Source organism: Lynx canadensis, chromosome A2 (genome assembly GCF_007474595.2).
Source record: "Lynx canadensis isolate LIC74 chromosome A2, mLynCan4.pri.v2, whole genome shotgun sequence".
In the NCBI taxonomy this organism is placed as follows: Eukaryota; Metazoa; Chordata; class Mammalia; order Carnivora; family Felidae; genus Lynx; species Lynx canadensis.
In genome coordinates this window covers 95,091,524-95,103,636 of record NC_044304.2, presented here as the reverse complement: position 1 = coordinate 95,103,636, position 12,113 = coordinate 95,091,524, and the positions used below count along the sequence as shown (strand labels likewise).

Sequence of the window (12,113 nt, the reverse complement as noted above, 5' to 3'; positions counted from 1 at the left end):
CAACTGTATTTATCCAAGTGTATCAACTTACAAGTAAGAAAATTGGGGCCTACAGACATTACATGGCAAGTACATCCTAACAGAGGTGGACAGACACCAAAGGATAAAATTATCGTCTCCAGTCATCTCTACCTGGACTGAGTCAAAATAGCTCCTCTAACAGATTTAAATAAAGTAAGGCATTAGAAAGACTGAAAGAAAATACAAGATAATCTTTACTTTTCCAACTGTTTTCTGGAAATACAAATAAATACATCATCAAAAACCATCATTGATGGGGCACCTGGCTGATTAAGCTGGTTAAGCATCCAACTCTTGGGTTTTGGCTCAGGTCATGATCTCAAGGTTTGTGAATTCCAGCCCTGAACCGGGCTCCATGCTGACAGCGACAGCAAGGGCCTGCTTGGGATTTTTCAACTCCCCTTCCCTCTTTGCCCCTCCCCGCTTGCGCACATTGCTCTCTCTCTCAAAATAAATAAATAAACTTGAAACAAAGAAACCCATCACTGCTTTATTTCCTTGCAATAGTGATGCCTTTTTCTCATTTTGTGCTCTATATACTAACTGGAGAAAAGGACCCTTAACATTAACAGGAACACTCTGCAGCTATCTAGTGAGGTGGCATGCCGCACGCACCAGAATCTTGTCCTCCACTGTCCTATCAGTTCAATACTAAATTTCCCAGAAATGAATCTCAAGACTGTTTACACTATTTTATTCAGGTAATGTGGCAATTTTTCTGACCAACACTTACCTTCCTGGTTATACCCCATTCAACACAGAGACTGCCTGGAGAAAACTAGAGTGTAGCTCCTTTGATATTCTGTGCCCCAAGCTGAAAACCATTTTTTAAATTTATTTTAAAAATTTTGTTTAAGAGACGAAACAGATGAACATAAGGGAAGAGAAACAAAAATAATATAAAAACAAGAAAGGGGACAAAACATAAGAGACTCTTAATATGGAGAACAAACAGAGGGTTACTGGAGGGGTTGTGGGAGGGGGGATGGGCTAAATGGGTAAGGGGCACTAAGGAATCTACTCCTGAAATCATTGTTGCACTATACGCTAATTTGGATGTAGATTTAAAAAAAATAAAATTGAAAAAAATTTGTTTAAAGTTTTATTTATTTATTTTGAGATACACAGAGAGTGCATGAACTGGGGAAGGGCAGAGAGAGGGAGAGAGAGAATCCTAAACAGGCTCTGCACTGCCATCGAGGAGCCTGACGGTGGGGCTGTAACTCACAAACTACGAGATCATGACCTGAGCTGAAATCAATAGATGGACACTTAACCAACTGGGCCACCCAGGCGCCCCAAGCTGAAAACCATTTTAATTGTACTCTAATCTTATTTCACAAGGGTTCTGCAGTAACTTACAAGCAACATTCTGATAAATAAGTTAAGGGGAAATAAGTGTTGTGGAAGGTAGCACAGCCTTCCATGTGGAAAGAATATGAGCTTTGGAGCCATGAAGATCTACTGGGTTCACGTTTTATTTCTAGTCCTTAGTTGCCCTCATTTTAAAGGACAGAAGCCGGGGCGCCTGGGTGGCGCAGTCGGTTAAGCGTACGACTTCAGCCAGGTCACGATCTCGCGGTCCGTGAGTTCGAGCCCCGCGTCAGGCTCTGGGCTGATGGCTCAGAGCCTGGAGCCTGCTTCCATTCTGTGTCTCCCCCTCTCTCTGCCCCTCCCCCGTTCATGCTCTGTCTCTCTCTGTCTCAAAAATAAATAAAACGTTAAAAAAAAATTAAAAAAAAAAAAAGGACAGAAGCCATAATATTAGTATTCTGCCTTACATTGTTGATATATTTAAGTTTTTAGTTATTTTAATTTTTTTTTCCCAACGTTTATTTATTTTTGGGACAGAGAGAGACAGAGCATGAACGGGGGAGGGGCAGAGAGAGAGGGAGACACAGAATCGGAAACAGGCTCCAGGCTCTGAGCCATCAGCCCAGAGCCTGAGACGGGGCTCGAACTCACGGACCGCGAGATCGTGACCTGGCTGAAGTCGGACACTTAACCGACTGCGCGACCCAGGAGCCCCAAGTTTTTAGTTATTTTAAAATATAAACATCTTGAGAACAGGAAGTACATTTTATATATCTCTGTATCACTCACATCATATCCACATAGGTGTTCAACAGATATTTAACTAATATGGAATAGATTTTATTATTATTTTTTATAGTAAGCTCCCTGCCCAACATGGGGCTCAAACTCACGACGCTGAGAGTTACATGTTCTACTGACGGAGCCAGCCAGATAGCCCTAATATGGAATAGATTTTAATATATCAGATAAAACTCCTAATAAGTGCCCTTGCTTCCAGATTCCACTCCCTAAAGCACCCTCCCCCTCAACTACAACTAGCTTACCTCTATCAAAAGACAAATCTGATCTTGTCCAATTCCATTTTAAAACTTTCCCAAGGCTCATAGCCTTTAAGGAATTAAGGGAAAGTCTCTGCCCAAACCAGAATTTATCTCATTCTACCCTATCTCTTATAACTCAGGCCCACTTCTGAATTACTGAAGCTCCTGGAATGTTCTTCCCATGACCCTAACATGCTCCTCTTTAATAGGCTAACTTCTACCAGTCATTCAGGTCTCAAAAGCCACAGTTCCTCAACTCTTAACTAACATAGTTAGATGTCCTGCCTCCCTAACTTGATAATACACCCAACTTACCATCTAATACTGAATATGTACTAGAAATGTATCTACTATCTACTATCTAGTATCTACTAATACTAGAAATGTTTATTCTGCTTCTCCAATTATCTGTAAACTTTTTGGGGACAAGGGTCACACTGTACTGAGTTTTATATGTACTGTTTATCATAGTTACTGACACATAAAACACCTTTAATTAATATTATTTATTGAACATAATGATAAAGTCCAATGTTCTCAAAATCATTAGTTTCCAATTTGATAATATAATCATGTTTATTTCCCTGTCTGTCTATAAATAATTTTGGGGGGAAAAAACCATAGCTGTCTAGTAGGTTAAAGAAAAAGATTCTGGTGCCTTATTCTGTACATACATTTATTATGACAAAGAAGACAAAATGAGCATTATTACTTTCAAAGAACAGAGAAAATATTTCACAAGAACTTGTTATTATCAGGGGACCTGCTTTGTGCTGGCCTCATCCCCAGAAATTATAGTCACCAAACTGGATTTCATCCTAGGTAAAAATAAGCAGAGCAATGAATGATAAGAGAAGAAACACAAAAAAGTTGCTTCTCAGCCTGGAATGCCATCTTGGGACCAAAAGTTGACATGCACCTGCTACAGATGACTGAACCAGAAAGACAAATGAGCCTGAATTCCTGATAGCATTATGGAACCACCATAACAGCTCTGGACAGCCTGTTTCTAATTTCTCATTACTTAAGGAAAATGATACCCCTAATTTATTTATACCACTCTTTTTATAAGATTTTTAGAGCAATTGAACATGATTCTTAATTGATAGGAAAGACAATATAAAGTTAGGAGAAAATTTAATTTAGGAAAAAGCTTAAATTACTTAGGATAGGAGAGAGATAGTCTCAAGACAGGAACAGCAGAAGCCATAGAGGAAAAAGACAGACATCAATGATTATATGAAATACAAAAAAACAAATGTATGGCAAATGATGCCATAAACTAAGACTAAAAACAAAAGACAGACTGACAAAACATATTTGCAAACAAAGCTAAAGGATTACATTCATAACATATCAAAGAAAACAAAAAAAAAATGGTAAGAAAAAAATCCAATAGGAAAAAATGAGTAAAGATATGAATAAGGAATTCATAGAACTGAAAAATCAGAAGGACCGACAAATAGAACAAAGGATGGTCAGCTTCACAAATAGTTAATCAAATACAGAATTAAGTACCACAAGAAACTTTTTTTTTTTTACTAATTTTATTGCCAAAAACAAAAATCAGCAATGTTTAGTTTGTAGGGGAAATATTCTGTCATTAATGATGGCAATAAGAACTGCATCAATATTACTGAAAAATAATCTGACTTTCCTTTTCTTTCTCTCTCTGTCTCTTTCCCTCCCTTCCTGTTCCTTCCTTTCTTTCTTTCTTTCTTGTTTATTTATTTAAGCAATCTCTACACCCAACATGGGGCTTGAACTTACAATCCCAAGATCAAGAGCTACATGCTCTACTGACTAAGCCAGTCAGGCACCCTTGGCATTATTTGTTAAAATTAAAATGACACGTACTAGGTATAAGATACTCACTGCAATACTGTTCATAATAGAAGACTAGAGACAACCTAGATGTCCAAAATGAACACAGATATGGTTTCAGACATCTATTACTACACCTTAAACTTAATGCCTCAAAACAATTATGTTTTATCTCACAATTATGTAGTTTGGCTGGGCAGTTTTTTGTTGTTTTTTGTTTTTTGTTTTTTTTGCTGGTTTCACCTCTGGGTCTTCTGTGGGTTCTTCTCTGAGTGCATTCAGCTAAAATGTCAGCTGAGCAAGCAGATCCAAGAGAGTCCACTTTCATGTTTGCTGGTAATGCTGTCCACTAGGGAGTCTAGGTTCTCTTCCAAGAGACCTCTCATCCTCCAGTAGGCTAGCCCAGCTTCCTTATATGGCAGTTGCAGGAAATCATCTCTTGAAGGCCTCCTAAGGACTAAGCTCCAGCTCTTACACATCACTTCCACCATATTCATCGTTCAAAGCAAATCACAAGGTCAGCAAGACTCAAGAGATGGAGAAACAGATTCTGCTTCCAGACAGGAGAAGCAGCAAAGCCACATGCAAAGGGGAATGCATGCCAGGATGGAAGGAATTTATGGTCATTAATCATTCTGCCATAGGTAGGTAGGGGTGTGTGTGTGTGTGTGTGTGTGTGTGTGTGCGCGCGTGTGCGTATGTGCGCATGTGTGTCTGGATGTACACACACACACACACACAATGGAATACCATATAATCGTTAAAAACAAAGCATAGAACATTTAATATAGTATGTTATCATTTCTATGTGGGAAAACTATATATATATATATTTCATGATATATATGTATGTTCAGATATCCTGGAAATATACTTAAAAATTAACAAATGAAAAACTGGGCCATGCAAAGTAGTCTGCATGCTGCCTGAAGATAAAGGGCACTGAGGGCATGTTAGGAAGGCCAGCAGAGGTGTGAGTCAACAGGCTGGAGGCAAGGATAAAATGGGTGTTGTATGGAGACACGGAGCTGCACAGAATTGTGGGCCCAGTTAGTGGTTGCAGATCCACAAAAAAAGCACAGGCCAGCAGGCCCAGTGGTCAATGATGGAGGGTGGTAGAAGATGATCTACATGGCAGGGAGAATGGTAACACACTGAGCAAGTCAAACAACTGGGCAAATGATAACTATATTGAAGCTAATGTAAAGCCAAGTTTCTTACTGCCGGAGAAGGCATTTATTTATTTACTTTTTTTTTTTTAACATTTATTCATTTTTGAAAGGCAGAGAGAGAGCGCAAATGGGGGAGGGGCAGAGAGAGAGGGAGACACAGAAACAGAAGCAGGCTTCAGGCTCTGAGCTGCCAGCACAGAGCCCAACGCGGGGCTCGAACTCACGGACCATGAGATCATGACCTGAGCCGAAGTCAGCCGCTTAACCGACTGAGCCACCCAGGCGCCCCGAGAAGGCATTTATAAACATGGAAAGAAAGAAGGTGAGAAAAAATCCTGGAGTATTAGACTGGAATTGGAAGTACAGGGACGAACTTATGGTTTTATAAAATATACACCTAGATACAGAAAAAATTATGGATATGTATGTATGTATTACATATGTGTGCATGTATGCAAACCATACTTGCGTAGTCACACATTTCCTAGTCCCTATAAGTAATGACACCCCAGAAAGCAAGAGCACACTAAGCCCCTAAATCTTTTTTTTTTAATTTTCTTTAATGTTTTTATTTATTTTTGAGACAGAGAGAGACAGAGTATGAGCAGGGGAGGGGCAGAGAGAGAGGGAGACACAGAATTCGAAGCAGGCTCCAGGCTCTGAGCTGTCAGCACATAGCCTGAAACAGGGCTCGAACTCACGGACTGTGAGATCATGACCTGAGCTGAAGTCGGACGCTTAACCGACTGAGCCACCCACGTGCCCCTAAGCCCCTAAATCTTTGTTTTTAAATACCGTCTTTTACGGGGCGCCTGGGTGGCGCAGTCGGTTAAGAGTCCGACTTCAGCCAGGTCACGATCTCGCGGTCCGTGAGTTCGAGCCCCGCATCGGGCTCTGGGCTGATGGCTCAGAGCCTGGAGCCTGTTTCCGATTCTGTGTCTCCCTCTCTCTCTGCCCCTCCCCCGTTCATGCTCTGTCTCTCTCTGTCCCAAAAATAAATAAACGTTGAAAAAAAAAATTTTTTTAAATACCGTCTTTTACAAAAACAAACAACAATGACAAAGACCAAACAGGGCTCCTTGGAGATATGGCTGATTCCAGGGCTAGACCAGGCAAAGTACAGAATGAACAAGGAACAGCATGTTCTGCCAGAAATGCAGAATGAATGAGATGGGAGAATGATAAATAGGCAAATAAGCCAGCTTGAAGGGGCTCCCATGGGTTAAGTCAGGAACAATTTAAACAGCAAAGTAAGTAATAATAGTAACAAATCACAACAAATTAAATAAAATTGAAATCCATGAGTCCTTACTGATTTAATACACAACTGGGGGAGAAAGGAATGTTCCACCTTACAAAAAAATACCAACTAATACAAGTAGAAGGAATAATAGAGGAATATCATTTGGCAATCATCATGTAAGTGGTTAATTAAGGTGAGAGCCTTCACTGATACCCACATTAAGGCTAGTAGTACAGATGTCTGATGAGAAACAAGATGCTGGCATAATTTTGGAATACCTCTCCACAAATACTGATCAAATGCAAAAGGATTTCAATATGATCAAGGTTTTAATCACCAACAGTGGCAAGGTTTGACATCATATGCCTCTGGATGCAATGCACTAAGAAGGGGACAGACCTATTTCTGTGGTATTCCTGGCCAGGAATGCATGAACTGATTGGAGTCATGAGGAAATATTACATGAACCTAAGCTGAGGGTCATACAGAATGTAGGGCCTGTGCTTCCTAAAACTGTCAAGGACAGGAAAGACAGGGAAAAATGAGGCTGAAGAAGTCTGAAGAAACATGACAACTAAATGTAAAATGTATTCCTGAACAGAATCCTGGACCAGAAAAGAATGAGCTATTGCTCGGATTGTCAATGAAATATAAATTGGTTCTTTGCACTAGATGGTAGTGTTGTACCAATGCTTATTTTCTGATTTAGAGGGTTATATGTTGGTTATATAACAGAGTAACTTGTTTTTGGAAAATAGACACTATAGTGTTTACAGGTGCTGGGACACCATATCTGCTGCTTGCTCCAAAATGTTTAGAAAAAGACTATACAGGATAAATATACATATATATATATATACATATATATATATATATTTACACACATATATACACACGTATGTAGCATTATGTATGGAAACAGAGGACCGGCAATAAAAGAAATGCAGTAAAATAATAACAATGGTGAAATCTGAGGGAAGGGAATATAGGAGTTCTTTGCTATCTTCTGGCATCTTTCTGCAAGTCAGAGAAAGTTACCTTTTCTGTAAATCACTTTTTTCTGCCAGAGGCCAGAAAACAGAATAAAAACCCTGGCCTAATATGTTTATTTACATACTTTCCTTTATAATACTCTGAGGGGATAGGTTAAGAAGGAGGACAATGTTTTTAGGCTTATTTGGAAAAGAGCATCATTGAGTTTTTAAATGAAGTTTCCTCTCTTTGTGGATTTTCAACAGGCATTTTACAGTTCAATGAGGAAAGGAATCTTGACTTACTCATCTTTATGGTCCTAACACCTAATGCATTTATAATTTAGTCACTATTATATACTGGGACAGGAATTCTCAACATTGTTCTAATCAGAAAACAGTGACCTGAGTAACAAGAATTCTGCTACACTGAAAGGGAAAAACTGTCTATGTCAAGTGAAAATACGTCTGAGAACAGGAAAACAGCAAGGATTATCTTTCTTAGGAACTTGAAGGAGGATTATCTGCTCTATAGTCCTAAAAACAGAAGAATGTGTAACCAGTAGCAAAGGCCTTAACTTAAAGAATGGCAAACTGTTGGGAGTTTATGGTAAAAACAAACCAAACCAAACATGCAAACAAAATCAGAATAAAATGTTTAGAATAGAAGTGAGGTTTTTGGAGAAAACAATGGACAGTGGAAGATCATCTTTAAAAAAAAAAAAAATGTGAGGGTGGGACGTGTGGGTGGCTCAGCTGATTAAGCATCTGACTTCAGCTCAGGTCATGATCTCATGGTTGATGAGTTTGAGCCCTGTATCAGGCTCTGTGCTGCCAGCACAGAAGCTGCTTCAGATCCTCTACATCTCTCTCTCTCTCTCTGCCCCTCCCTGCTTGTGTGCACACTCTTTCTCTCACAAAAATAAAAACATTAAAACAAACCCTTTTTTTTTAAATGTTAGGAGAGTCTTGGTGGCTCAGTATGTTAAGCATCAGATTCTTGATTTCAGCTCAGGTCACACGGTCTCACAATTCAAGAGACTGAGCCCCGTGTACCGTGTTGGGTTCTGCACTGACCATGCAGAACTTGCTTGGTATTCTCTTTCTCCCTCTCTCTCTGGCCCATTTCTCCTTTCTCAAAATAAATAAATAAACATTAAAAAAAAGTGAGACTTTGGAAAATGATTAGATAGAACTATATTAAATCATTAGGATAAACCATATATATTTAAAGATTTTTAAACCTGAAGGAATACATTTTCACTGAAATGTATTCAAACCTTCAAGACATCAGACAGTTGTCAAAGTTAAACTCAAAACTTAAAAAGCTGAATAGATTTCATATAGCTCAACATCCTATCTTTCCTGGAGAATTTTTTTGGTACATTTTATAAGCTATTGATCCCATTGCTAAACTAGAAGAAAAAAGAAGTTATGTACCTGAAAATCTATAATACAATTAACCATAATGAACTTCCAAATTATCTTTTTGACGGTTTCAATAACTACTGAAAATTATATTTATAGTCCATAACTCATCTGCTTTAGAAAATAAAAGATATTAATACTTTATGAAATGAGAATTTTTCTATTCAAAGCATTAGAGAATTAAAAATTGCTATATCTATATTACAACTTCTTTCCCTGATGGAGGAATCTAGCGTATTACAAGTAAAACAACATTCAGTATTACTATAAATCAGAATCTGTATGGTTTTTAAATGGAGATAAAACACTTCTTATGACTATTATACGAATTGAATGAAATTATGTATATAGAGCATTTAGCATGGTGGCTAGTGTGAGTCAAGCACTCAGTAAATGGCATTAAATGTGTTTATTCTCATAGAAATGATGTGAAACAACCCTGAAATATGGTGAAGTGACTTCAAAACCTATTAGAGATGTCTATAAAGGCAGATGGATAGAATCTAGACTGACAAATTCGATAAGGAAAGGAATTCTTACTTAAACTTGTAGTCCCAGAATCTAACATAGTGCCTGGCACACAAAGTAGGCATTCAATAAAGGTTTACTGACATGAAGTGAATATGAAAGGAAGTTATCTGTAAAAGAAAAAAAGAGGTAGCCTGAGATTGTCTGAAAAATAAGCTTACAGTCCAAGAATTACTATTCCCTAAGCAAGTCACTTTGAGAAAGTAAAGAAAATACAGAAACATTTTTAGAACCATGCATAGAAACTCCTCTGACTGGCTTTTTAAATAATAACAGAGTCACTCTCAAGTCTGTTTTGGCAAATGTGTCACATATGAAGTCTAATATTATAGAAAAGTACTTTTAGGGGCGCCTAGTTTGCTCAGTCAGTTGGGCAGCCGACTACAGCTCAGGTCATGAACTCACCGTCTGTGAGTTTGAGCCCCGCATTGGGCTCTATGCCATGAGCTCAGAGCCTGGAGCCTGCTTCCAATTCTGTGTCTCCCTCTCTCTCTGCCCCTTCCCTGCTTGCTCTCTGTCTCTGTCTCCCTCACAAAAATAGTAAACATTAAAAAAAATTTTTTTAATAAAAATAAATAAAAAAAGAAAAGTATTTTTAAATTTCATCTAAATAACTGTTGTATCCATCCTCAAAGAGTGAAAAAGCACCCAAGGCACTGAGGAATATTTTCTAAATTCCATTCAAGGAGAATCAGATACGCTTAATTCAAGTTTTTCCATCTATTTATACAGAAAAATTACCTCGGAACTTTTACTTACAAGTACATTGTAAATATACATATTTCACTTTCACAAGTTCATCTTGAAAATCAACTCTCAAAAGTGAGCAGTGCTACCGGAATACAAAAGAGTAGCTAACGAACTTTTCTCCCTTGTCTCAGCAGCCACCTGTTAGAGCTCATCCTTATGGCACAATCTGCAAGGTTTTGCAACATTTTCATACTGAAAACTCTAAATTCTCAGTGCAGCTGGCAAGGAGAAAAGTATAATACGAAAATACAGTCCTATCTTCCCCACTCTATTTCCAAAGATAATAGGGATCAATAGACTTTAAAAAAAAAAAAAGGCTTTTCTAAGTTATGGCCCATCACCTCACTTTTATTGGAAACTGATCAATTTTATGCAAAGCAAATCACGTCTTTAATAATACACTCAGTGCTTGATTCTGAAACAAGCCAGTAAAGTACACTTCTAGACAGACAGCTGGAGCTACATCTCCTGAGCCTACTTCAAACTAAAATCTGTGAACAATGTGAAGTTACAAATCAAATAATAATCCAAAATCAATTGCTGGAAGAAGGTTTTGAAAACAACAATAAAAATCATCATTAAACACATCTACCTTTCCTAACAAAATTACTATGTCTTCAGGAAAAAAAAAATGACAAAGCTACCAGTTTACATTACAGAACAGTTTACAGAATAGTAACAAGGAACCTGCAATATGCAGAGAAAAATTATTCTTAAATTATTATTTGCTTCCTGCAGTGCCCTGTAAAGTGTCAAAAGCATGAAGGCCACTGACAATATTACAATTATTTTTTAATCTAATTTCTGGAAAGTTCTGCAGTGGCAGTTTAGAAAGCAAACTAAATTTTGAAGAGAAAAAATGCTTAGCCGGAAATCTGGAAATAAACATTTCGTTTATTTTTTAACTAAGAAGCAGTAAGGTCATAGGGGCCAAAATGTGTAATATCTGTAGGTGGCTGATCCAAATCAGTAAAAATGGGTCTCTCTAGAATTAAGGACTTAAAATAATATCTTACCAATACAATCTGACATGATCTTTAAAAATCACTTTTTTTAATCACTGACAATGCAAAACTTTCCAATACAAAATTTATTTCAACAAACACAAACACATACTTCATAAATTAAGAACTAAATGTAAATCCAAAACACTAAAAATTACTTAAAGACATGAAAAAACATATTTGAAACATCAGACTTTTGTTTTTACGTTCATTTCTTAGATCTACTAGCAAAGCTCTTCTGGAAAGGGTCTTCATTCCAATACAAGATTGTTTAATATGCAAATTCCGTGTGAATAGAGCTTTTGAGACTAATTCTTAAAACCTCCTTAGGAGATGCTTAATTACAGCTGTAGTTCCAATCTCCTGCGACTCAAACAGCAATGCACAGAAAAGAGCCTATACACAGTTACGGTGAGGAATGAAGGTCCAGGAGAGACCCATCCTTTTGTTTTGGTGGCAGACGCTGCAAAAATAAAGGTCCAGTAGAGCTATCTGCACCTATCCCCACCCATCACAACCCTACAGAGCACTTTCACCCATCCACTCAAGACCCTCTAGTTCACGAGATCTGCCCAACCCGTGGCTTTCCACGTCTTAAAGGATGGGCGGGAGAGGCTGCGAGGTCTGGGATACAGATAAAAAAGGGGGAGAACACAGATCTTTGAGGACAGAGGGACAAGGAACTGCATCTGGACGAGGATGGGACGTGCCACGGAGACTTGGAAATTCACTGGGAGAAAAGCCCCATGGGACCAACAGAGGCTGTTGCCTATTCAAGGATGGGGACAGGCAGAGGTACAATCCTCCACAAGAGG

General features: G+C 38.2%; 1 protein-coding gene across 3 annotated transcripts in view; it reads right to left on the bottom strand.

The window, feature by feature from the left end:
* The window catches only part of ANKIB1 (ankyrin repeat and IBR domain containing 1), a 148,672-nt gene that overhangs the window by 135,934 nt on the left and 625 nt on the right, over positions 1–12,113 (bottom strand). The window lies entirely within an intron of this gene.